This window comes from Amblyomma maculatum, chromosome 8 (genome assembly GCF_055883805.1).
Source record: "Amblyomma maculatum isolate TAMU_Amacu chromosome 8, ASM5588380v1, whole genome shotgun sequence".
Classification (NCBI taxonomy): Eukaryota; Metazoa; Arthropoda; class Arachnida; order Ixodida; family Ixodidae; genus Amblyomma; species Amblyomma maculatum.
The window spans coordinates 75,083,728-75,111,673 of record NC_139351.1 but is presented as its reverse complement, the minus strand read 5'-3'; the positions used below and the strand labels follow the sequence as shown (position 1 = coordinate 75,111,673).

The following is a 27,946-nucleotide window of genomic DNA, read 5'->3' as shown; positions in this document are numbered from 1 at the left end:
TCGATCCACACTACCGGAGTGACGGTGGCGCCACCTTAAGGTTATTCTCACAGCGAATATGGTTTACGGCAGTGGTGATCTAGATCGTCCCCGATGAAGGACAGCGCGAAAATCACACACTGCATTTCTAGTTTAGGTAAAATAATAGTAATCTAAAATTCGATGAAACCATAGACAAACTAAACGCGACCAAAAAGCACATATGCACACAAAACATTGGTTTTGGGTCATCTAGAAAACAGCAGGTTCGTTCATTCTGCTTAGCCAGGTGCAGTATTAACACACTGGGTAAAAATTTAAATCCGATTTGGCAAGAGGAGAGGTAAATATGGTCACCTCTTTTTAAAAACAGGTGATCGAATTTGCGTGTTTTCAAAAAGAGAATTTTTCTGTGTATATGATTTTTTACTACTTTGATATCAACTCATCGCGCATGGCACATTGTTGCATAATTCTTTCGCATAATACCACTCCATTTTAAGAAGCGCTGTACAATAGAAAAGAACATTTAGTCTTTCGTTTCATAGCGGTAGGGATCTTAAGCGTTATGTTGGCTGCATGCAGATGTCGAGGAAAAACAAAGGAGCTAAAACGCTGCGTGTAGTAGTAAAGTTTAAAGCAGCTTACTGGACTGAAATACGTTACTATTTTGCCTCTTATAATCAGGGCAGTCCTTGTGTTTTCTTCAGCGATCAGCAAAATATCTCCATCTCAATAGTGTTAAATGTACCGAGATGTCAGGAATCTATTTTTTCTGTTCTTAACACTAATGCCCGCCACTCGCGGTTCAAAACGAACATGGAAGTGCATGTACAATAGGAATAAAAACACTACCGTGCACTTCTCGTGTTTACACTAATGTTTTTGCTTGATAGCTATTCTGTGCCCATCCGCAAGCGGTAGGATCATTAGCCGGTCTTACTCCTCCTAGGTGTAAGTGGATCTCCTGAAGAACCTCTCATAAACGCCACCTCAGGTTCTTCAGCGCCGATACCATCTAAGTTCACAACACCACATCCGCGAAGCTCCACGAAATCCAACGGAGATCTCCACTTCGCAGTCGACTCTGCAATGACCCTTTGACCCTTACGCTAATGTTTCACTAACACAGCAGCAAACTATTTGACTTCCCGTTGCAATTCACTATAAAAGCTGCCGCTTTACTCCGCAGCACAAAATGATGGCATTCTGTATATTTTAATCTCAATTACTAAATCATGAACAAAGAAGCAAAAGACAATGCACGATTGCGGAAAATAAGGTTGGACTCCGTCCTATTGCGTTTTCCGACCTTAAACTCGTTTCTCTAAAATTCTTTTTTTTTCTTTTTGCCACTATTTGCATACAACCCAGGTAAAATATTTTTGCCAAACAAAATGTAGACATTGCAGAAGTTCTACGTACTGACAAATTACAAGGTTGCTAGATTCAATGAACGATGAATACGCGAATCACTTAGGCAGTAGGTTACTATGCCCACCCAAGCTTTCCACTGTCTTTGCATAATTGGCATCCAGGAAATCCCATTATTGCTTAATGTTGTTTTCTGTGACTATCTTTTTATTTGATGGGTGTTACAGCGCAGAGGCAGCTAAAGCCATCGTGCGCCGAACACAGGGTTTAGCTTGTTTTTGTGCAGGTATTTTGCATGCAGATAATAATATACATACAGCATCCTGAAAGAGTACATGCATTCACACAAAAAAGCCAGAATTGTTCTTTTCATCGATATTTATTAGGTGCGCATGTGGTATATAGTGATAAAAAAAACAATAGGCAGAATTCTTTCAGACTTCCACGACTTCACCTCTGGTTAGGTTCATTGACAATGTGTCGGCAGATCCCAGGTTGTAGGAAGACGCCGCAATAAAGGTAGCTTCAGGTATCTACCAAGGCAGCATCTCCAGCATGCGCCTTTTGCTCTAGGTTATAAGGACAGCCGCTTTCTGCCGTCCTTGCCGATTTATGCTCGAGCAGCTTGCATGTCACCAGTTTCCTTTCGTGCAAACATCTGCAAGAGAAAACAAAAATAAGAGCCAATTTCATGCAGAATTGTTTTTTTAGTACAGCTTGGGTAAGCTGTTCATGAGTAGTAAAATTTGCCACTGCTACAAAATTAGTTTGTCCAAGTCAGTGTGCTGAAATTGGAATTCATGAAAAATGCACACTTTCTGTTTGGTGCTATAGAGTTAAAGCAAAAGCGTTTCTTCTCGGAGTACATAAAGAGCAGATAAGCACAATCTTAATTATCAGGTGCCAATGACTGACAAGATGATTAATTCCCAGTTATACGCCCGCACTGTATAAAAATGAATATCTTACCGGTCATTCAGCACAGCCTTGCACGCAGCATCAATCGAAGCAGCCCAAGAGGAAATTGACACGCAAATGTCTGTCCTGGTGATCCCGAGTCTTTCTTCCTGCAGGGAAGTGTAGCAACATGGGTGGCAAATAAAGCAACAAATGCTCCCAAAAACCTACTCCGTTACGAGCATATTTCCTAAAATAAAGGGTCAGTGATACTTACACTGAGCTGCAGACTGTTTTGTGAGACAGGACGAGGCATGTCGTGGTTCTACTGTTTATTCTTTGAGTACGAGCGTAGCTGCTGCAGACAATCCGCGAGGTGCGCACCTGCTTTGCGAGGGAGGAATGAAGGTCGAAAAGAGAGAGCGCGCGCCGGCGCCAGTCGTGCGAGCGCGGCAGCGCTGTCCGCGTGGTTTCATATTACACCGCAAGTTGGATTTCCGCCGGGGTTCAGTGGACGCTGCTCAGGCGTGAGAACGAAGAATGCGTACGCTGCCACGGCGAAGGCTGGCGCCGCTGCGTTGCAAACAGCTGCCTGTCCAGCACTGCAAGAAAGAAGGTGTCGTCTTTGCCAAAAGCAACCAGGCTGCCCGATTTGCTCCTTAGCCCTGTAGTTAAGCGTTTTACAGGACATGCCAAATTAAAGATCACCTGTGGGGGAAAAAAAGGCCATCACTCTTATCTGCATAAAGACCATTTTTTGCCATTTTAAATGGATCAAGAGCTCCAAACACGGTTGAGGCGGAAACCCTGCAGCATGGATACTTTTGGAAAAGACGGTACATTTTTTTCTAAACTGTTAGAGCAAACGAACGTAATTTCTAGATTGAAATACCCTTGGTCTTGTTTCAATGCGTTTCGATAATATTCCTAAAATGCATGAAGGATTTTCCCAGAATACTACATAGGAATAGGAATTTAAACGCGTAATGTTAAGCCGACTTTGCAAAAATATTCGAAGGTAGGTCAAGAGTTATACACGCGCTTATGCAGCTTTCGTACGAAAATGATTTCCTTGAAGAGCAGCATGACCAGGCAACAATAATTTTATGACAAATATTTCGGTGGTGAGCACGCATTCAGTTTTTTTTTTGGTTTCTGTAAAACAAAAAATTAATTGGCATTTATTTGCAGTCTCCAATTGTGTCCGAACTAGTTAACCGCTGCCACAGCAAGTACACATCTTGTAGTAAAAAGTTGGGCAGCGTGCAATGCTATTGAAATTAAATACAGTCATTCCAGATCATCTGAGAAAAGTAGATTTTTTTCTCTGCCAGGCGAAGGTAGAGAACGTATAGAAAATAATACTTTTATTTTTTTATGTAGGGGGGAGGGATCTACCTTTTGACTATTAGCTATGCTGCATCAACAGCATAAAGGTTTTGTTCATCATTCGTCCCTTGCTGAAGCACTCAAAGCAGAGCATGCCGCATATAGTAATCAAGTGCAAGTTTATGGCTGATGTAAATTACTACACAAAATATGCTGCAGCTAGCCCGTCTTCTGTGCTTACAGGACCACCTACGGCGCAATACAGTCGGTGCTGGCACCTCGTTGAGGAGACAGCTAGCATACATGAAAAAACGGCGGAGCATTTGCCTTCAGTAGCACAATCTCTTTGACCTCTGTTTTCCAAAATTTGATATTTTCTTTCACCACGCAAATGAAACAGTGCATAAATAAAGCAGTTATGTGTCAATTTCCAGATATGGATAAAAGGTTTCAGGATGCGGATGTAAAACCTCATCGCAACAAATTAAGCTGGACTGACAGCCTATACTATATTTGGTTTTGAAGGTGCTACGTCTTATTGGCCTACTGCAGATTGCAGAAGTGTATATGCTTGTATACTGCGCCGTATTGTGTTTTCATACATAGGCAGCGACTGCTGTCAGCTTAAAAAAATTATGCGTCTGTTTTGTTGCGATTTTATTCAGGAGGGCGACGAAGTATTCCTAAAATTTTGACGTATGAGCGGCCTCACGCATCACGCTGAAGACGCATAGAAGACATGGTAGGGCCTCTAACTGCTGCGCATTCCACCTCTGTACTAAACATCTTCACAGTTGAGAACAGCCCAACTGTCGGGCATTTCTAAGCGCTTCATAGGAGGCATACGCCACGCGTCCTACTCGACGGAAACATTGCACGAAGCATGCCCTGCTTGCATGCGTAGTGCCACCCAGTCATTGCCATGCGTAGTGCAACCCACTATAGTGTGCCTCATAGCCTAATTAACGGTAGAAAAATAATCGATGTCAAACTAAATCTTTTGAGGGAGAACCAACGTGACTCATTATGCCTTGTAATATGGTCGGATTATGTAATACTCTACGTTGAAACATCAACGCCTGGATAGGTCTGCTAACTGTTAATTAGCTTCCGCCCACCTTATAGATGCTTGTCAGATATACATGACAATGCTTTTGGAAAGTTCTGCATAATGGTGCCGTTCAAAATTAGGGTTGTGGTAAGAAAAGACACATCCTTCCCTCACACAACGTTATTAAAATGCCGATAATTGTTGGTGAGGCATCAATTTGGCACAAAGCCTTATTCTTCTAGATGCATTATGGCGTTTCATGTGAGTAAAATTGCTCACATAATACTAACACTGCCTCAGGTTCTTTTCTCGGCCAAAGTTAAGGTTTTTCGAAGCGAGCCACTTTTTTGTAACGTGTCTTTATAAGAGCTTGACATAATTTTGGCTATCCTATAATGTTGAAGCACTCATCGCCGGCCGTTATCTCTAGCATTAATCTTAGCCATCGTGCTGCCCTGTCGAGTCAGCAGACATTCTTATGTTGTACTTCTTAATGCGTTTGTGACACGATTATTTGTTGTCTCTATCATATACAGTCTTTGTCAAAAGTGTAGAGCCCAGAGTGCTTCTGAGGTACTTCGTACTGCTTGTAATGCACTTCCAGTGTTCGGAATCTGTTGATATTAAGAAGGTTTTTCGTCCTACCCTCTTCATTTCGAAGGAATTCCACTAATGCTAAATCAGCGCAACTACATGACTCAGAAGCAGTCCCCCTGGGCTCTACACTTTTGACAAAGACTGTACGTAATTTTTCGCCATGAATATTGAAATACTAATATTCCTCTTTACTTGAGGGTGTATGGAATTAAATATTTTTAGACATTCTGCGCTGCCATGGGGTATTCTTCCGGGTATATGTGTTCCATTGAGCCTTTTTAAATATTTCAGCTGTGCAAATATTTCTCTTTCCAAAGCAATAAACATTTTCGAGCTTAAACGATACCTTGGCTGAAATAGTTGCTCATCGTCTTTGTACAATGCGTTATATTAAAAAATCTAATCTAACAGAATTTCTTTATATTGATACAAAATACCTTTAAAGGTCTGCTTTCTCGAGGGCATTACATATGTGGGCGCTATAGGCTTATAATCAAAAAACAAATATCAACCAGTTAAAAAACGACAACAGTTAAAATACAACAGTCGAAGGAGGCTATTAATTATATGGAGTTAACAATAAAATAATTCTAAAATTAATAATAATGCCGTCTGTTTCCTGAATGATATGCTTTGAACTGCTTGAATTGTTGGTCAGTTTTCTGGAGCCTCTAACCACTGTGATTTATGTAAGCTGGAAGACAGCGGATTTAGATACTTCTCCGAATATCATGTTCACATGTGTGATATTTCGATTTTTATTCATCAGTATAGTAAACGTTTTATGCCTAAGGCACCCTTCAATTATATCAGTCGTTAGGAACGTCAGTGATTGCGCAGTGGAACTTTTGGTAATCCCTTAATGCTACTTCAGATGACATATTTATGTTGTCTGTTCTAGGACAAATTATTTCAGTCTGAAAACTGATGAAGATAATGAAATGAAAATAAAAAATAAATGCGCACAAGCGGAGCAGTAAAAAATGAGGGACATGCAGCGGTGTATTAAAATTACCACCATTCTAGTGATTGTTGCATTTCATTATTCAGCATTGTTTTAAATTAATACGTAGCGCTATTTTGCGCACAGCAACTGTTTGCAAGGTTCACGTCGTTTAGCCGTGGGAGCGGGGCTAGCGCCAGGACTGAGTGCAATTTTATCATTGAAATAAAAGGTAGGGTTTGGTAGGGTGGTCAGCATGTGCGTACGAGACCATGAAAACCACAGGCAATACATGTACGACATACTTGCGCATGCCATAAACCCCTTCTTCGTCCTCTTCGCGACCGTTGCATTCCTAGAGACTGATCATCCAGCCGATGTGGGGCACCGAGAAGCAGCTCAGAACAACTGCACACCTGTATAAATGTCATGAGTGCAGCCATAAATTTGCGTTACTTTGAGTAGCCTTTATAGAATCAGTTAGGCGCATACGAATGATGGCTTCTATATAGGTGATAACCTAATAAGCTTATCTGTCACATATCCCATGCGTTGCCGCTTTGTTTTAGTTAATGGAATATATCAATAAATGAGTGGTGATGTGTGATCGTCGGGCTTAAATATTCACACAGCACAGATAGCCTGCAGACTTGTTGAACAAATTCACATGAATGAAATTGAAAAATACCGCCAAGGATGGGAAGGTTTCGTTAAGACGAATTCATCAGCATTTTGTCATCAAAAGCAAGGGACCACACTGTAAAGCTGTTTGAACTTTCCTTGCAGAAACCGGGATAGGCCGGGGTCGCTAATCAATATTTAGGACACTGAGATCAAAAATATTTAGAGTAATGTAATTATTCTCTGTGTAATCAAACGTTATTATGTAACAATATGTGCTACGTTTTTAAGAAAAGAGGTATTAAACGAGAGCTGAATGCGCTCTCAAGAGGCGGCATATCGAAGATACCCTATTGGCGGCATCGCAATATCAAAGCATTGCCATGGACACAATAGTTTTTTTTTCTAAAAGGTCAAGGGGACGAGCAAAATCACCCATGACAGCTTTCAAGCTGAGTGAAAAAAGGTCATACAGCATTTCTTTATCGTCCTCATGCCCTTCCATCCTTATGTCCTTGTCAAAACACGCTGAAGTATTTTGATAAATCATATTATCACACACTGCAAGGCACGATATCGCAATAAACGCGAGAAAATAGAATCCGTGTATTTATGACGGTTTTTAGAATGCGGATGCAGCCTGGAAACATTTAGCGGCAAACAACTTAGTGATTTTCTCCAAAGACGCATTAGGATGAAGCAAAAAAGATGCGGAGAAAACCGGCTCTATGAGGTGATAGATTTTAAATTAACGAAGGAACTAGAAAAAGTGTTTAGAATTAATTTGTGATAAGTAGTGTTTTCTAGTGATGCTACTTTTGGCTAAGGAGATTTGACATGCAAGCGAGACTCGAGAGTAAGGAAGAGATTTAAATATGAGAAAAAACCTAAATCCTATGAAGGCCACACAAAAATTTTAAAGCTGAGAAACCACAGATAGGTAGCTGGCAATCATATACGAACAGGATTCAAATTGTAAAGATAATACGTTATGTGTAAGAGCAAATAGGAGAGGTTGGGGATGCTAGCTGTAGAGCCAGGGCATCATTTCGAGCCAGGAGGCAGCAAGACACATTAATATTCAAAGCAGACAGACATCTATGTTGAGCGGGGCCATCTAAAAATATTAACATAACCAATAAATTTGAAACAAAATTTGCTTTACGCTCACAATATTTACAATTGAGTTATAATTGACAAAATGAGCTGGCCGGCCAGGACAACAATCAGTGAATGTGAGGGACCTGAGGGGTCGTTCACACCTTTATTGATTTTCAGATTTTCCCGAAAACACTCCCATGAAACCGCCGCAAGCAATTCGTACCAAAGAGAGCACCTGCTACGTGGTCCGACTGGCCACACGACTGAATCTGTGGGCTCTGGCACACCAACTTAAAGCTTCGTATGACCTTGTTTGATGCAGACCAGCTGGCCTCAAAATCGCGCCACACTAAAAACATTGCGCAGCATCTCGGAATGCTCTAGCGACTGCTCAAAAACTTGTTCGGCTCCATGGATGGGTGGTATCGGGAACAGGGCGTTAGGTACATTTAGAAAGAGAGGTAATTTACCACCTCCTGACCTAAGCAAAAGCTGCAAACAAAAGTTGCAACTGTGGCACCAGTGGGCACTGGTGCAACAATTTCCGTAATGAGCCTAAGTTTTTAAAATCGCCTTGAACCGACTTGGGACTTGGGAATGTTTGCTTGGTACCGAATTCCAGCTTTTGCGGTGTTGGGGGAGAACATTTGCATCCCGAGGGTCTTTGCTGCGTGTCAGTTGTCATTGCAGGGAAAATGTTTCGGCTGAAAATGCACTTTTAGCACAAGCCGCACATGATCTTATTCTAAGCATTGATTTTCTATGCGATTGTGGAGCAATGGTAGGTTGCGCAGCCAGCGCGATTTCTCTATGCCGCAGTATTTTATCTCTTTTTTGCATAGGACAGATCTAAACATAGTGATGGCGCATTTTATGCCTCCAACACTATAGTGTTGTTTCTATGGCTGCAATGTTTGTGCTGGTTCACAGACCTGTAGAGTGAGAAGGCAACCACTCTGGGTTGGTTGAAGCTGACCTTTACAATGCCGCGAAGAAACACTTATTAGTGCCCCATGCTGCCGTCGAGGTCGTAGATGGTTGTGCCCAATTTTGGAGTTTGAACATTTCGTCAGACCCGTTTGTTTATCATCCGGCCTCCAGTTGGCTACATTTTACGTCTACGAGGTCCTTACTATTATTGAAGTTTGTGATGAGAAGCTAGTGGGTAAGGCATTCTGACGACATAAAACTGCGCAGGAGACAGGACACAGAAAAGATGTGTCCTGTGCGACGCGTACATTTATGTCTTCAAAATGCCCTACTATTTGGTCTGCATCTCCTCAACCGCACCAGCGCGTGGATCCTGACTACAGCGCGAATATACATGGCTGATCAACTCCTTTCGTCATGCGAAAAGCAAGAGTTATGTTAAGCTCTGGCACTTTACGCCTCTGTGTTTAGCTTTGCTCGGGAAGCCGATTATTCTCTTCCGCCACATTCCCTCATTGCACATAAGATCAACACTGGTAATGCGATTCCGATCATTCTGAAATCCTACTGAGTAGCACCAGCCGAGCGCAGATAATTAACGAAAAAATCCAGGATATGTTGAAGAAATTTGTTATACGGGAGTCCTCCAGTGTTTGGGCAGCCCCCGTCATCTTGGTAAAAAAGGACAAGTCGTTGAGATTTTGTGTTCACTGTCTTCAGTTAAATGCAGCTACAGAAAGGACGTTTACCCACTTCACGTATCGATGATGCCTTAATTTGCCTTTAATCTGCTTTCTACGTCTCGTCATAGATGTGCTGGATGGCTATTGGCAGATCCCGATGTACCCATCGCACTCAGGAAAGACAGCCTTTGTGACATCTTATAGACTATATGAATTTAACATGATGCCCTTTGGACTGTGCAATGCACCAGCGACGTTCTTACGATTTATGAACAGACGTCTGCGTGGTGGTATGTGGGAGATATGCATGTGCTACCTAGATAACGTCATCCTATACAGAAGGACATTTGGGGGGCATAATTAGCGGCTTAGTCTTGTGCTGGACTGTATTCGGAACACCGGACTAATTTTTAACTCCAAACGTGTCACTCCAGTGGACGGCAGACCTTGGTATTTGAAATATTATTGTATCAGGATAGTATTCTGCCCTACCCCCAAAGTATTGCTGCTATGCAAGACGTCGCAAAACCTGAAAACGTAAAACATTTAAGTGTGTTCGCAGTCACGCCGACATGATTGTTTGTCCCAATTTCCTCTTCCATGCACGACAGTCGGTGAAGATGATTTTGACGGCTCCCTGGCGGCACTCACCGAAACATTACCAAACCACGAGCAATCTCAAGACTAGGCACTTACATTTTTGTTTGATAAGGCTCGCAAGTTTGCATCTACCACATTTGGTATTCGAGATGTTCTACTCTCCAAAAAGAACTATTCACCTGGTGGAATACGTCTGCTGCATGTCTTCCCGGCTTCTCTTCACAGTGCCATCCTACATGCGATCCATGACGACATCACTTCAGGTCGTATTGGATTTGTCCGCACCATCGCTAGGGTTCGACAATGATTTTAGTGATCAGGGGTAGTACACGAGTGCGACGCATTATGTAGCAAGTTGTGTCCCTTGCCAGCGTCCGAAGCGAAGCACCATGCCACCGACTGGCGTAATTCAACCTGTCAAGCCCCCTAGATCGCCTTTCGAGAAAATTGGGATTGATCTGCATGTTCCTTTCCCCAAATTGTCTGATGGTCATCACGCAATTATCGTAGCTATTGACTATTTGATCCTGTATGTGGAGACGCCTGCACTCATTTCTGTCAAAGTAGCCAACGCGTCCAACTTTTTATTACACCACACCGTTCTTCGCAACGGCGTGCCCCGAATGATCGGCAGTGATTGCGGTCGACATTTCAGTGCATATATCGTGGAAGAAACTTCGCGGTTCTGTGGCTCCGAATACCATCATTCTACTCCCTACCACCGTCAGACAAAAGGCCTGATCGAGCGTTTAAACCGGACTCTCATCAACATGTTGTCGATGTATGAAGCATAAGATCACAAGAACTGGGACGCCGTCTTGTCATTTGTGACTCTCCTATAACACAGCTTCGCATGAATTGACCAGATATTCTCCTTTTTCCTTCTTTACGCGTGCTCGCCATAAACCTTCCTGGACATCATTCTTCCACTCTGCGTTCACGATTACCCATCCATATAGCGGCATCTGTGTCTTGCAGAAGAAGCGAGTCCTCATGCTCGTTTGCGAACCATTGCCTCCCAAGTCCTTACAAATATATGATATGATGTAGCTCATGCTGCAGTCTCTTCCGAGCCTGGAGAATTAGTTTGGCTTTCGACGCCATTGCGGCGCCGTGGACTGTATAAAAAGTTCCTCTGGCAGCTGATCGACCTATCCTACGCTATAGCTAAAGTGACAATGTCGAATCGCTGGAAACGTCATATGACGTGTCAGGATTGAAACGCTGCAATCAAAGATGCAATTGAGTCGCTCGAAGATGCTGCAGACCTTCGTGTGAATGGATTCATCCTGCTTCATACCGCTCACTATCAACCTCTCTATTTAACCTTTTGGCTTGTACTCACATATACTCAACTATAGGACTGAACCGCGGAGGCTAAGGCGGTTCTATTAGGTTGAGAAGAACATCGAGAGCTATGAAACAGAAAATGTGAGCTTAACGTTGAGATAGGAAACATGCAGGATAGGTCGCATAAATAACTGGAGTCAATTAGATTCTAGTGGTGATCAAGAATAAACGCGGCCACGGACGACGTGAGGGGCCGAAACTTTATTCGTAAAACTTTCTCAATAATTCCTATTATCTACCATGGGGATGATAGCGGGATTACACGAGTGACAGATGCTGCGCCTTTCTTTTCCTGTAAACGAATTATAGAACCCGGCTGAACATTGATGCGTTCAATGAAATGCTGGCTGTGTTTCTCAAGGGGCGTGCGATGTACAGTCACGACAGGCCATGACGTCACCATGCGATTTATTCATTTACAAAGCTGACCCCCCGGGCGTCCGATCAAGGTGTCCGCGCGTCGCCTATTTGGCATTTTCTCGATGCCCACCATACAGCAAATAAAATCAGACCCAAATTTCTAGGAGACGTTGCTACAGCAGTGATTAGTGGCGTTTGAAATTGATATAGAGAATATAAAAGGGCGCAGTATCTATCACAATTCTCCGCGGACGTATGTACCAGGCCGTAAAGGAACGGAGGAATATGGGAGTGAAAGAAGAGAGGGAGATAGAGTTTCCGTAGTGGAGGGCTACGATCACCGCGCTAAAATGGCTTTCGCCTCATCGCACTTTAGTGGTGCAAAGTGCCCTCTAAAAGTTTTTGCTCTGGATCCTGGAAAAGATTTATTACATGTCACCTCCTTGGGACCAATGGAATGCCGCGAGGACTGATAGCACCACTAATAGGCTTTACTACGAGCTATTCCAGATAGCAACGATTTTTAGAGCGCAGCGCTTTGGCACTCGTTCCTGGGTTTCGCGTCTGCGTCGGCCTCGTAACCAGCGCCTCCCCACTTTCATCCCCCCAGTTCGAGCCGGCGCTTGGCAACCGAAGCCTCGCAGGAAGCGCGGAGCAGCCGGAGAACACAAGGAAAGGAAAGGGGTTTGGGGGGGGGGGGGGAGAGGTCGCCGGAGGAAGCGCTAGCAGCGACTGTCTGATGCCGCTGCCGCCGATAGCGAGTCAAGACAACGTGACCGCGTAGATAATATTAATAATTGGTTCACAGGAAGGGAAAGGCGCAGTATCTGTCACACGAGTTTGTGGACACCTTAACCGCGCCGTAAGGGAAGGGAGGAAGGTGGGAGTTAAAGTGTAAAGAGAGAAAGAGGAGCCGTAGTGGAGGGCTACGGAGTAATTTCGACCACTTGGGGATCTTTAACGTGCGCTGACATCGCACAGCACACGGACGCCTCATCGTTTCGCCTCCATCGAAACGCAGCCGCCGAGGTCGGGTTCGAAACCGGTATTCCGGACAGTAGTCGGGCGTCTTACCACTGTACCACCCCGGCGGGGCATGACCGCGTAGAAAAACTGATTTATTTTTTATAGGAAGGGAAAGGCGCGGTAACTGTCTCACTTGTTTTCTGCGGACACCGCAACCAAGCCGTAAGGGAAGGGAAGAAGGCGAGAGTGAAAGTGGAAAGAGAGAAAGAGGAGTCGTAGTGGAGGGCTACGGAGTAATTTCGACCACCTGAGGATCTTTAACGTTCGCTGACATCGCACAGCACACGGACGCCTCTTCGTATCCCGTTCCTCTGGCTCGTAACGCGTCCCACGGCTATGACAACCTCGCGAGGCACTTGTATAGATCTCGTCTTTGAGAATCAAGCATTGGTGTACCAAGTCGAACATATATCAGTCTATTTCTCCGACCACAAAGCTTCCTTCATGACTGTCAAGAACAGTTAGCGGAGTCTTTGTTAAAGATTACGTGTGAAAAATAAAAAAAAAAAATCTGTGATAGCGCATACATGTGTTGCTCGATTTCTTTGCCTCAATCGATCGAAAAGGTGAAACAGCTTATTTGCTGCGCTCAAATTTCGCATAAGGAAGTAACGTGATCGTCGGTAATTTTTTGATTGTAACCTTTCTTTACCATGACATCATCATGCTTACTGATGCTCACTCAATTGCCTATTAGCCGGCCTCCGCCGCAATTCATTCCTAGTTTCTTAGTAAGTTACGTAGGATCACGAGCCGTCAGCGTGGCTGCGTCATCCCCAGCACTAACTGGACGTCAGGTTGTCAGATATTACATCTGGCAGAAGCTGCCAACTCACGCCTTTATCATTTCACATGGAACACTGATATCAGAATCCCCCTGCCAGGACTCATGTATTCACGTTAGCCGTAGGCCACAAAGGCACATTCATATGACTTGGTTGCAGCCAAACTTTAGATGTGGGTTGGTATATAGTCTCTGCTTAAAGGCGGGGCTTGAGAGTCCCCATAGTTCTTTCCGTGTAGTGACGTGCAGCTACTACATAGAAGTGACATTTTGAAGCTATAGCTTCAGTACGACATGTAAAGCCATGATCACCGTGCGGAGCAGCTCTGTTTATGCGCCGAGCAACAGGTGTGCCGCGCGTAACATGAATTGCTCCGTCGACTCCGCAACCTCACCTGACCTTAGCCAGCGGGGAACTCCTTACCCGCCCCTCGGCCAGCGTGCCGGAGGTGGGAGATGAAGGGCTTCTTTTCAATGAAAGTGAACTTTTCCTCATTCCATTCGTTCCGCAGCCTCGATGAGCCGAGCAAGAGATGCAATGCGCGAATGTAAGAGTCCTCCCTCTTTTCCCCGCCGTCACTGCCGCCGCCGCCGACGCCGCAGCCACGCTGCTCCCAACAGTGCGCCGCTCGACCGCCGCCGATGCGGTATCCTCGCGGCGCGCGTTAAGCGTGCTCAATAGCTACAGATGTGGAATATTTGGAGGCAGAGTTGCGTCGCTAAATAAGCGAAAAAACAGAAGATAAAAACGGTGTGACATTAAAAAGCTTCACTACGTGTAACGTCCTTTCAAGCTGTGGTTACACCCTAGGTTTAAATGGAGGTAAACCAAAGTAAATTTTTATTTTTCTCATCTTCGTTTGCCAATTACCAACCCACTACAAGTTGCAAACCGCAAACAAACGCTGAAGGCTATACTCATATAATGACTTGCATGCTGTCGGTTTATGTTTTTCATCATTTCCGAGTGGAATTAATTCATATTTATGTGAAAATAAACATGTCATGAGAATGTTAAGAAAATTTTTATGAAATGATATCGCCGCATACTGCCGTACGCAAAGTATTTCTTGTATGGACGCCATACTGCCTCTTCAACACACGTAAAATATTTTGTATAATGCTGTTTAAAGTAATGTACTTTTTATTTCAAAATAGAATCTTGAGACAGGAGGTCGCGAAAAATGAAAAGAGTAATAAGGCAAAGATTCAGCCTTGGGTAGACATGCATTCATAGATAATACAGTACTCAAGATTTCGAAACATTGTTTTGTAAGATGCGCGCTATAACATAGATCGATCTAAAGCTCAATTGTATAAATATAGACTCGCTCTGCCAAGGTTGCAGACACTGAAGCTTCTGACTTGAGGTCGCTGGTGCCAAAGAAGATTTCCTATATTCTTGACATGAATCTGAAGTTTGCTGCTGTCTGTGTGATCTTAGTTTCAGCACTCATTCTACTCTCAGAGTAAGGGTGAACCATTTTATTTGCAGTGTAATGCGCATTCTTAATTATCATCATCAGCCGCGGCCGGACTATACGCACTGCATGGTGCAGGCCAGTCCGATTTCCCTCCAACTAACCCGGTTCTGTGCTAGCTGCATCCAGTTAGCCCATGCGAATTTCTTAATCTCATTCACACACCTAATTTTCTGCCGCCCCCTGCTACGCTTTCCTTTCCTTGGATTCCAGTTTGTTACCCTAAGCGATCATCGGTTATCCTCTCTTCGAATTGCATGTTCTGCCCATGCCTACTGCTTCTTCTTGATTTCTACGAGAATGACAGTAACTTGAGTGATCTCTCTGATCCACGGTACACTTTTCCTATTTCTTAACGTTACAACAGCCATTTTCCGTTCCATGGACCTCTCCTATGGCCACGGAACGAAAAATGGCCCTTGATCATGCATTCAACGACGCAATCCTAATACTGAGTGATATACGGATTATGGAGAAAGAAGGGTGAGCTTACATTTGATTACATTTTGCCGCGCTGGTATGTTTGTAATCGTTTCTCTTGCTCTCACAGTGCTATAGAGATTCTGTGCACTTCATTTATATGGGGGAATACAGTCAGGCACATATGATTTTTGACTGTTTATGCTCCTTATTTGATATAATATAGAAGAGGTAGCCTAAAGACAGTTGTCGCGAGGTAGAAGCAATCTTAAAATCAATACTTTTTCGGCAAGTGGTTAAGTGTACCTTTTACTGAAATTTTTTTTTTTGGCGAAGTTTATTGCCTCAGGGCATAAAAGGAATGTTATGATGGATGAAGGGTGTGGTCAAATAAATGAAAAAAGGTTGGCTGATGCAATGAAATCGAGGAGTGAACGATGATGCGGTCCCAGTGTCCAAACAGCATATGACTGCGGATTATGGGGGGAGAGGCCAGCTGCCACCAGGTGCCGGATCCGCGTTGGCTTCAACGGTGGACAATCCCACAGTAGGTGATGAATGTCAGCTTCTATATTTCTTGACTTGCAGATGGGGCACCCAGGGTGTGGATATAAATACCGAAATTGTGGCCACTTTCGGATCACTGCTGGTGTTAGGGCCACCCCAACTCGAATCCTCCGAAGCGCCACCTCCTCTGCACGGGTTAGACCGCGGGGGAGGCTTACCGTACACGGAGGTATAAGAGCACGTGTACGGCGCCGGAGGTGCTCCTTTCTTGTTAAAAGCAGGGTGGAATTGTCCAATTTTATGAGGTTTGGCGATGTCGATGTTGAATTTGAAAGGCGGGTAGCAGAATCTACTTGGCTTTGAGCACTTAAAAGGTCACGTGGGGTCCATTTAATACGAATTGGATTTGGTATGCGAGCCGCTAGACTGTGTAGGTTCTGGCAGATTTCCGGGCTACTACTAACTCGTCTAAGTAGCTTTGTCACCTGGAGAGCATCTGTACGTATGATAATATGGGCCGTGGGAAGCATGGGAATGGCGGTCACAGAGCGAAGCGCCTCTTGCACTGCAAGCAGTTCCGCACAAAAAGAAGATGGAGGTTCTGGTAATTAAAATATTGACGTCTTGTTCAATGAAGATTTGCTAGGACAGTAAACTGCTGTTATGACTTCACAGGCTTTGATGCTTGCTGTCACGAAATCGGCGCCCATTTTCATCAAGCCGGTACAGCGCTAGGCGCGCGCGGCGTCGCGTGGAGAGCATGGAGAGAAAAGCCCCTTCCCCGCGCGAGAGAGCGCGTAGCTTTGTACGCGTTGCCGTGACCCTCTTTCCCATTGCCCGGGGAGGACGGTGGTTCATCGGCCTGGAATGTGCCAGGCCCTTCGAGAACTTTCTATGAGACCTGGCCAATGACGACGCGCGGCTCAACGGGAGGAGAAGAGGGAGCTATAATCAGCGAAGCTATGTGTGTGTGCGCGCTAGCTTTGACGCGTGCTAACAAACAGACGCGGCGCGCCCTATTTAAAGAGACCGCGCCGTTTGATGAGTCAGTCAGTCACTCAGTTCGTCAGTGTTTTGTGACGTGCTCGCCTGTTCTTCGGCTGGACTCCCGGGGATCACCCGCTGCTGGCAAGCCCACGGACTTTCAAGGGAGCGGCGCTCGTCTCGTATGGCGGCCACATCGTGACTCTTGAGGCGTCGGACTGCAACAGTGCCCGGTGAACAATTTGGTGTTTGTTTATGTACCCTCTCGTGTTTCATCTGTTGTAAAGCCTCTACGTTATTGGATACCTGTGTTATTGATTCATTCTGTAGTTGCATGCTTAGCGTTTGTATTCTGGGAACCTCTCGTCTGTTGTATTTCAAGTGACCTTGTGTATTCCTTTGTATCGTCTCTTGCTGTGCATAAATTGTGTTTTGTTTGTTACTTCTGACTCCGATCCTTACTCTGGTTTGAACCGGCGACCGCTGGGCACCAAACGACCACCCCCTTCTGTCACTACAAGGTAGTTGAATTCCGGCTGAGCTTGCCACGCAAGTCGAGGGCATCTCCTTTGCGACCGGAACAGCTACCCCCACTCACTCTAAGGGTGTCTGGGAGTGTGCGCACCGCTAAGGGCGCATCGTTAATAATACCCCCATATTTATTAACGGGTGACACTTGCGTCGACGTAAATTATAATGGAGCCACGTGGCAAGCGGGCGTCTTGTTCCATAATTCGGTCGCGAAGTGACGACGCCGTTTCCTGTGTTCTTGGTCGGCGTAAATCAGTTGGCTTGTTATTGCTCAGCTGTACAAAACGCCAAGGAGGAAGAACTGGCAGTGGCGGTGGTAGTATTGAATGTTTCGAAGCATAAGCCTTCAGAGCGCACGTTGCGTGAGAGAGTGTGGCCTTAAGCTTGCGTGCATCACGTCGTTGTTGCACCAGTTCATCTATTGTGTTTAGTTGTGCGTTTTCTTGGAGCGCCACGACTGGTGTTATGCGAGGGAGGCAGGTGATGACCCTCATTGCCTCTCGATTTATAGCCTCAAGTCGATCCCATTGTGCCCTTGTCAAATGCTGAAATTGGGCTTGGTAAACAAGGCGCGGTTGCACAACTGCCCTCACCAACTGTCTCGCAACATCTGAGCGAGCGCCGCCCATTTTTGGAGCAATGCGTCTAATTAAACCCAGTGCCTGTAACGCCTGTTTTTAGCGCCAGACAGCCATGTAGTTCCAGTTCCTGACTCATGAATTGTTAAGCCCAATATTTTTACTGTTGGACTTTCCTGAAGTGGGGTTCCGGATAGATGTAGACGAATAGGAGTTGCCGATAGTTTACGGCGGCCCCAGCGGTTGGCGACTGATATGAACGTAGTTTTACTGGTGGAAAGTTCAAGGCCAATGGAAGATGCATATGTGCACGTAATATCTAATGCTGATTGCAGGGCCGATGATTGAGTCAGTAGGTCGTTGTGTGTGCTCCACACCGTGATGTCATCAGCGTATATTAAGAATTTAACATCAGAAATTTCATGTAACCGACATGCAAGTGAGATAAACGCAATATTAAATAATGTTGGGGACAACACCGATCCCTGGGGCACGCCGCGAAGAGGGACAAATGATCCTATGGCCTCGTTATTGAGGCGTATTGCAAATTGTCTACTTTCAAGGAAAGATTTTACAAAATTGCGTACTCTAAGTGGTAAATGAAGCATGTCAATTGAATCCAGAATGCAGCATGACTGATATTATCGTAAGCCTTTTCTACATCCATGGCGAGGACGGTGCGTACATTGTGGCTGCGTGTTGATGATAATACGGATGACGCCAAGACAGCCAATCCGTCTTCTGTGCCTATAGATGGTCGAAAGCCAATCTGGGCCGGGTGGTAGAAACCGTGATGTTCAAGCCACCACGAGATTCGTGTGGCGAGCATTTTCTCAGCAATCTGGCAAATTGTTACCGTTAAGGAAATAGGTCGAAAGTTGCTTAGGTCTGTTGGGGCTTTCCCCGGCTTTGGAATAGGGATCACAATAGCCGATTTCCAGCTGTCTGGTACATCGCCGTCTAGCCATACCTTGTTAATGGTGTCAAGGAGTTGAGGAAGTGCAGCACCACTGAGGTTCTTGTAAACCTCGTACGTAATGGAGTCCGGACCGGGCGCTGTCTTTCGGTTGGCTTCATCTATAGCAATTCGGGCATGGAGAATGGGCTCGCGATTCCCTCGGTGTCGGCAGCAGATGGCAGCTTATCGACATGGGCTGGCATGCCCCACAAGTGAGGTCTTGTAACTGGTGCAGGCAACACGTCGTACTTGGGGAAAAACTTGCGTGCTGCTTGTCTTGCGAAATCATTCGGAGACAAGTTTGCTGCACAGCATGCTGTGGCCGCTGCATCAGGACGACGACAACCGTGCTCCATGGCATGGAAAGTTCGCCAAAGATGGGCATTCGATGACTGTGTGGAGAACTGCTCGCACCACAGGTACCATTGTCGTCGTGAGAGATCACGCTCATACCTTCGAGCCTTAGCAGTAATGTAATTTAGTCTTGTTACTGCATGCGCAGAAGTTGGGTCTCTGGTTGCAGTCAATTCCGCTTGTCGACGAGCAGCCCACAAGTTGAGCAGAGGCACATCCGGTGTTGGTCGACCAACCTCCACCCAGGTAATGGTTGTAGCCTCATTTAGTGCTCTTTTTATGCGGTCTAGAAGCGATGGTGCCGACTCCACAGAGTGGTTTTGAAGAATGGCGCGGAAATTGTCCCAATGGACAACTGTACACTTGCGGCGTAATCGTCGGGCCTGTGATGGATAGAGACCGATGACAATAGGATGATGGTCACTGCCCCAGCAGTCCGGCTCTAAGTGCCACGAGGGGGTGCCGGTTCTTAACCACCACGTAAGATCTGGAGCGTATGTTCCACTTCTAGTATGAAGCACAGTCCTTGTTGGTGTATTTTACTGAAATTATTCGAAAGTATGTTATGTACCCTAAATGAACACCTGAATTTCAAGTCATGAGGAATGTTTTGAAATATATCCAAGGTCAGTTATACACAGCAATGAGACACTCATTGGGAGGCCGGGAAAAAGGGGCGATATTTCGCGGATTCTAAAAAAAGCAGCCCGTGATGCCCAGTTTCAGAACCTCTTTTGTAACTGTGAAACTTCAACGACTATAACGGAATAGTGCAAAACACGTTTTTAAATTCTTCAAGTACATTATTTCGATTGCGCTCGGCTGAACAGTAACGACGATAACGCTCCAATAGCCCAGCATAGGAAATACAAGCAGCTTACTTTCCAGAATGGAGAATATCCTGTAGGGAAATTGAGCGTCGCGGAACTGACGGTAGTGTCTTCAGAGAAGAGCACATCGACGCCGAGCAATTTGCAAGGATAGGCGGTAGGAAGCTTCTGAAAGGCGTCACAATAGTCAGTGAGTTCTAGCGCCAAGTTCAGAGAAAGGATCGGCCATAGATTATGACTATTTGACCTCAGATGACGTCAGGGAATGTCCTTCACACAGCGCTCAAACACAGGCACAATCGAAAGTAGGAAGCGCCACATTCTTGGTAAACGTTTTTGGAAGTTGGTTACACTTAGGTTTTAGGTCTTAGTTACGATTGAGCCAATTTTCTTTTGCAGAAGGTTATCCTTATATTAGAACTCTACCAGAAATTACCAGGCCTTATGCGACACGCAACCTGTTTTTGTCAGTAAAACCTGTCATATTTTCCCTGTGAAATTTGGCATAATGATGGCAGACAGTCGTCGATACATTTCAATATCATGCTTAGACGACGCACTTTCATGGTCTCGATCAGAATTGCCTAAAAGGCATTCGTGCTGAAATTTTGCATTCAGATTGCAAACAGTGCTTCATAATAAACAATTTCATGTTTAGGCAAAGTACTTGTCTGGTTGGATCAGAACTGCTTAGAACTCCGGTTTGTCGAGCATCTTGGCGACATAGTAAATATTGTTTTCGCGTTCCTGATATGGATGGGGCTGAGTATTGCGCAGTTACGAAGCTCACATCATATAATTTCCTCAGCAAGCATACTTGATTATTTGAGACTGAAAATCGCACTGAAAACGTTTTCTGCTGTAGATATTGCTAAAGCAGACGAAAAGGCATCTAGAAACTAGCTACTCCGGAATGATGGGCCATTTCCCCATTACCCCATCAAGGCCTAAATATGGAACACTCTTTATTTTGATAAACAAAAGACGGTAAGATTGGCATGGGCTTTGATTAAACAGCTTGTCATGAGGGGCTACACAGTAGGCGGGTAAGATTTCTAATTATAGTGCGTTATTCAAGTGTAGTGCAGAGATTTGTACGCTGTCGTAAGTTATCTTTATGCAAATATTAGCACTAATCAGTAAGCGCTTAAAGAAGAAAAGGAACATTGCTGGAGCTCACATGGAGCGTTTGAAGAGCGTTTAGAGGGGAATGTAACATTCAGCAAATAACAATGGCCCAATTAGCGAAAAGATAAGACGTCAGGGTGTCAAGGTAGGTCGGTAGGTGAAAACTTTATTGATGAGCCTTACACCCTAGTGTGTGCCTGGCTCACGATCTCGGGTGCTGAGGCGCGTTATGCATGCCACATACGGTAGTCATCCCCTTCATGGATCACTGCCTTGTCGCGGCGGAGGGGCTTGCGAAACTCGATGAAGTCGTGAGCTCTGCTGTGTAGGGCCACCCAAGATAGACAGGTCACGGCAAAGAGTTCTGACAAAATGTGATTCACTGGAGAAGGTAATGGCAACCCACTCCAGCATTTCCTGCCAAGAAAACCCTATGGCCAGTCACAATACCATTAAAGATATGGCGCCAGAAGATGAGCCCCCCAGGTTGGAAGGCGTCCCACATGTTAATGGGGATGAACAAAGGGCGATTTCTAGTAGCTCCAGGACGAATGAAGCGGCTGGGCTAAAGCCAAAAGGACGCTCAGTTGTGGATGTGTCGGGAAGCGACCGGAAAGTCCGATGTTGCAAGGAGATATATCACATAGCAACATGGAATGTAAGATCTATGAAGCAAGGTAAACTGGATGTCGTCAAGCGAGAAATGGACAGATTGAACATTGATATCTTGGGTATCAGCGAGCTCAAGTGGACCGGAATGGGAGAAATTAACTCCGGCGACCATTATGTCTTTTATTGTGGGCACGAATCCAAGAGAAAGAATGGGGTCGCTCTCATAGTAAACAGAAGAATGGGAAAAGCAGTGCTAGGGTACAACCCCAAAAACAACAGAATGATTTCACTTCGGATCCAAGGTCACTCTTTAAACATAACAGTTATCCAAGTTTATGCACCGACCACTACTGCTGAAGAAGCTGACGTTGAGAGGTTTTATGCGGACCTACAATGTCTTTTAGACCGCACCCCATCATCAGACGTCGTTTTTCTCATAGGAGACTGGAATGCTAAGGTAGGGAGTGAAGAAATATCCGGAATTACAGGCAAGTTCGGTCTTGGTGAGCCAAATGAAGCTGGGCAGAGGCTAGTAGAGTTTTGTCAAGAAAACAACCTGACCATAGCGAATACTCATTTTCAACAGCACAAGCGGCGCCTGTACACATGGACTTCACCGGAGGGTCTGTACAGGAATCAGATCGATTATATTATTTGCCGGCAGAGATGGAGAAGCGCTATACAAGCAGTAAAAACAAGGCCTGGGGCCGATTGTGGCACCGATCATCAGCTTCTTGTTGCCAAGATTAGGCTTCGATTGAGGAAAACGCAGAACACTAGAAGGCCTTTCAGGTATAATCTGGATCAAGCTCCATTAGAATATGCTGTGGAAGTGAGGAATCGATTTCAAGAATTAGATCTAGAAGACAAAGAGCCCGAAGAGATGTGGACTGATGTTCGTGATATCATACAAGAAGTTGCTACTAAGGTAGTTCCAAAGCAAAAGAAATGCAAGAAAGCAAACTGGTTATCTGAAGAGGCTTTGCAAATAGCTGGGAAAGGAGGATGGCAAAAGCTATGGGGGAAAGAGAAAGATACAAGGTTCTCAATGCGGATTTTCAGAAAATAGCAAGAAGAGATAAGAATGCCTTCCTGAACATACAGTGCCAATCAGTTGAGGACAACAGCCAATTAAGGAACACAAGAGCTCTGTATAAGACAATCAAAGATATCAAAGGAAGCTTCTGTGCTAAGCTGGGCGTGATAAAGGACAAACGAGGCAAGGACCTCAGTGAAGCCTCAGAGATAAAGAAGAGGGGGCAGGATTACATAGAATAACTGTACAAGAAGGACCCGAATGTGCAAACCCAACATAAGACGGTTGTGATTACTGATCTCGAGCCGGGCATACTGAAGAGTGAAGTTGAATGGGCCTTAGTCAGCCTTGCTAAGAACAAAGCTAGCGGAATTGATGGCATTCCAGCTGAATTGCTTCAAAACCTCAACCATGACGCTGTTAACAGTCTGCATACATTATGTCAGAAGATTTGGACAACCCTGCAGTGGCCACAGGATTGGAGGAGGTCAGTTTACATCCCCATTCCAAAGAAAGGCAGTGCCAAAGATTGTTCCAACTACCGCACGATCGCGCTTATTTCGCATGCTAGCAAGGTGATGTTGAAAATCTTCCAAGGAAGGCTGCAGCAGTATGTGGATCGGGAGCTTCCGGACGTGCAAGCTGGGTTTCGCAAGGGCAGAGGAACTAGAGACCAAATTGCCAACCTTCGCTGGATCATGGAAACAGCAAGAGAGTTCCAGAAACCTATCTACTTCTGCTTTATTGATTATGCGAAAGCGTTTGACTGCGTAGATCACAGCAGATTGTGGCAAGCTCTCCAAGAGATGGGAGTTCCAATTCACCTCATCTGTCTCCTCAGGAACCTGTATGAAGGAAAAGAGGCCACAGTCAGACCTGGGCATGGTCTTACTGATTGGTTTCCGATTGAAAAAGTAGTGAGGCAAGGCTGCATACTGTCGCCCTGCCTATTTAACCTATATGCAGAGTGCATCATGAGGAAGGCCGGTCTGGACGAGTCTTCAGCTGGAGTGAAGATTGCTGGAAAACGTATCAACAACCTTAGATATGCGGATGATACCACTTTAATGGCAGAAAGTGAAGTGGAACTCAAGAGACTTCTGATGCGCGTACAAGAAGAGAGTGAGAAGTTTGGGCTTAAACTGAACATTAAAAAGACAAAGATTATGGCGTCTTGCCCTATCATGTCCTGGAGCATCAATGGACAAGAAGTGGAAGCTGTGACAGATTTTCCCTTCTTGGGCTCCAAGATTACCTCGGAAGGAGACTGCAGCCATGAAATTAGGAGACGCCTGCTTCTGGGAAAGAGAGCAATAGTTAGCCTTGACCGCCTAGTAAAAAGCACAGACATTAGTCTGCCAACCAAGATCCGTATAACTCGGGCTATGGTCTTTCCAGTTGTGATCTATGGACGCGAGAGTTGTACTGTGAAAAAGGCTGACCGCCGAAGAATTGACGCGTTTGAATTGTGGTGCTGGCGAAGACTCTTGAGAGTTCCTTGGACTGCCAGAAGATCAAATCAGTCGATATTGTCGACCATAAACCCTGACTGCTCATTGGAGGGTCAAATTCTGAAGGTAAAGCTCAGCTACTTTGGTCATCTGATGAGAAGAGAGGAGTCGCTGGAGAAAGATTTGGTGTTGGGAAAGGTTGAGGGTCGCCGGAGAAGGTGTAGGCAGCGAACGCGATGGTTAGATGGCATCCTCGAGGCACTGCAGATGAAGTTATGTGATGTTAGGAAGATAGTGAGAGACCGGAAAGCGTGGCGTGACATGGTCCATAGGGTCACGAAGAGTCGGACACGACTGAACGACTGAACTGAACTGAACGGTATTCATGCGGGCATTACTAAGGACACGTAGGTGAATTGCATGATTCGTCAAAATTATTAAGCTATGTATTACCTATCACAGAGCAGAATAATTTCAACAAATTTTACGCTATTCAGCAACTAAAAGTTTGGGGGATTATGGAAGTTTAACGCTTCAATGTTGAGGTTTTTCCCAACAAAATAAACCAACTAATTTTGATCGCATGCGGAAAGATGTATATCGTAAGCCTTAAGTTGGTAAACAAATTTATTTTCTCCCGGTAACCTTGATTACAATGAGTTGTATAATCGTTCTGTGCCGGTTATCACCGAAGTGCAAATCTCATAGGTGGTTGGTTGTACCCAAGACCTACGTTTTACTCTACGCATCAAGGGTAGCCTGGCTGTTCATGAATTGAATGCTTTGAATGTTTTAATCAGCGCTTTGCAGAAAAGGGAATTTCGGATTTTTTTTCTAACATAGTTATGGTATTTAGTGTTTTGTAGTTATAAAATACCGCATTTTGTGGTGCCGCTGACTGAAGCCTCATTGCTTCTGAGTAACGACACCCGCGGGCCGTGTGCATCGTATTGGTCCTTAGTGCAGCCCAAGCATGCAAGAATCACCAATTGCTGATATTCGGAAGCTGCATCAGGATATAGCCTCGATGAAATCCAACCAAAGCTGTCTGTTCTTGTTATAGATGGCATGCTGAAACATCCGCATCTCAAGGTCGACATCGAAGTTCCCGCTTTCTAATACAATTGTGCTTAAAGCGGGTTCGTGTATGTGCGAGGTAAATTTTTTCGTGAGCCACTCCAGGATGCTTTGTCAACTGTTGGGACATTGAACTTTAGGAACCGCTTGACTATGCAGACAGATACTGCCGCTCAAGCCAAATAGTATGACCACGTCCGCATGACATGCGTTTTACGAAGCGGAGAAGAAATTTCATACCTGGGAAATTCAATAGAATACAGTGAACACAAAATTCAAATCTCTCTCCACAAACCCCAATGTGCGAAAAACGTCCCGGATAATTCTTGTCTCCTAAACTCCTAAAAAATCTCTCTTTACTGCTTCATCCCTCAATCATAAAAAGTTGAGGCACCGGGTTTGCGCGGAGCCATATACAATAAAGTATTTACTGAGACCTCCTTGTAACGGGAAATGATATTTCGAATTATATTAACGCGTATACTGCTCCAACTATGCAAGTGGCTTCCCGATTGAACTGCTTAATTTTAGTCGCTGCTTTAACGCTTATCTAAAGGGAATGAAGATAATATAATGTTTTGCGGCTACAATGAAACTCACAGCTATAAGTATTATTAACCAGCACTTCCACTAATCCTTCCGTAATGAATTCAAGTTCGTTGCAGGGATTAAAGCAGGTACTTCGAATATCTTTCTCCGAAAGCATAGAGCTCACAAGGAAAGTCTAAGCAGAAGTTTTGTGTATTCTTCTGCAGCGCTGTTCTGCTATGGTGTGGACAGAAAGCATGAGATAACACTAAGCAGAACTGAGTCGGCCATTCAAATTTAGAAGTTTTGATTCTTTTTATGTTACACGCCTATTCCTCACTAGAAGTATCTGCAGCCTGGAACAATATTTACCTATTTCGTTACGGAAAGAATGATTGGCTGTTAAGATTACCATGTCAAAGAAACAGCGAAACATTAGGGACAGCGTGCATAAGAGAACCGTTCATTAACAAATCACTTTCCTTAGATTGTTCCTTCTGCAAAACCAACGCATATGGATTTTGGAGGCATTTTGAATTAATATTTTCTATATTTATTTTTGCTAGTGCTTCGCTGAGGGATATATTATTGAGTTTATTGACCAGGCTTAAGATGATTTTTTTTTTGTTTGAAGCAACTGCTTCAGTTGACCTGGGAGACTGTCTGAAAACTAGTAAGAACTAAGTTTCCAGCTGCGGCGCCGTAAGCCGCTTGGTTGTGGGAAAATCAAGTGAAGTGTTTTTAGGCACTTCTTCAAATTCTTTATTATTTTTCTGTTTTGCAGATCTCAACCTGATGATATTGGGCAGCGAAAAACAGGAAGGTAATGTCATTATTTATGACTCAACTACTTAGCATTGAAATGCAGTCCATACGTTTTATTGTTTCATGATTAAGGACCTCATTCGGGTTAGAACGTTTAGAAGTATTACAATGAGCTGTTCTATTTTCAATGATCACCTTCTGCTGTAAGCCTCATTGACTCCGTTCATAGCACCACAACTGTCGCTGACGCATTCTGATGCAAGGACTCAGTACCGGAAAAAACGAGATATCAAAAAACCCGTGTATTTGTTTTTTGATAATAAACACACTCTAAACTTGTATAAAAGTCCTACGATCTCCTAGAAACATCATTTAATGTATAAAAAAGTATATGAGACGTTATGACATTTCTTTGAGTTCGGTATGAGGAAAGGGGACTCTAAGGACTTGAAAAATTACAGACAAATCAGCTTACTCTCTGTTACGTATTAGGTATTTACCAAGGTAATTGCTAATAGAATCAGGGTAACCTTAGACTGCCACCAAGCAAAAGATCAAGCATGTTTTCGGAAAGGTACTTTACTATGGATCATATCCCTTCCATCAATGTGGTGATAGAAAAATGCTCGGAATAAAACCAGCTCTTATACATAGCATTGATTACGAAAAGCGCTTGATTCAATAGAAACCTCTACGGTCATGCAGGCATTGTGTAATCAGGCTGCTGGGAGATATACTCGTATATCTCGGCTGCACAGCAACCATAGTACTGCATAAAGAAAGTAACAAAATTTCTTTAAACAAAGTTGTGAGGCAAAGAGACACGATCGCCTCAGTAATATTCACAGCTTGCTTAGAAGTATTCAGACTTGGATTGGGAGCATTTAGGGATAAGGGTAGATAAAGAATATCAGTAATCTGCGATTTCCTGATGAGATTACCTCGGTATGTAAATCTGGGGATAAACTGCAACGAATTATTCATGTCCTAGACAGGAAACGTAGAATGGAAGGCTTAAAAGTCAATATTCAGAAGACTAAGGTATTGTTAAACGGCCTCTGGAAGGGACAGCAGTTTACGT

General features: G+C 44.4%; 1 long non-coding RNA gene across 1 annotated transcript in view; it reads left to right on the top strand.

Annotated features, from left to right (window-relative positions):
• Positions 1-27,946, top strand: part of LOC146181548 (uncharacterized) — a 52,629-nt gene that overhangs the window by 6,552 nt on the left and 18,131 nt on the right. Inside the window, exon 2 of the long non-coding RNA XR_014700449.1 lies at positions 26,885-26,923. This is a non-coding gene — a long non-coding RNA (uncharacterized LOC146181548). The remainder of the gene's footprint in view (positions 1-26,884; positions 26,924-27,946) is intronic.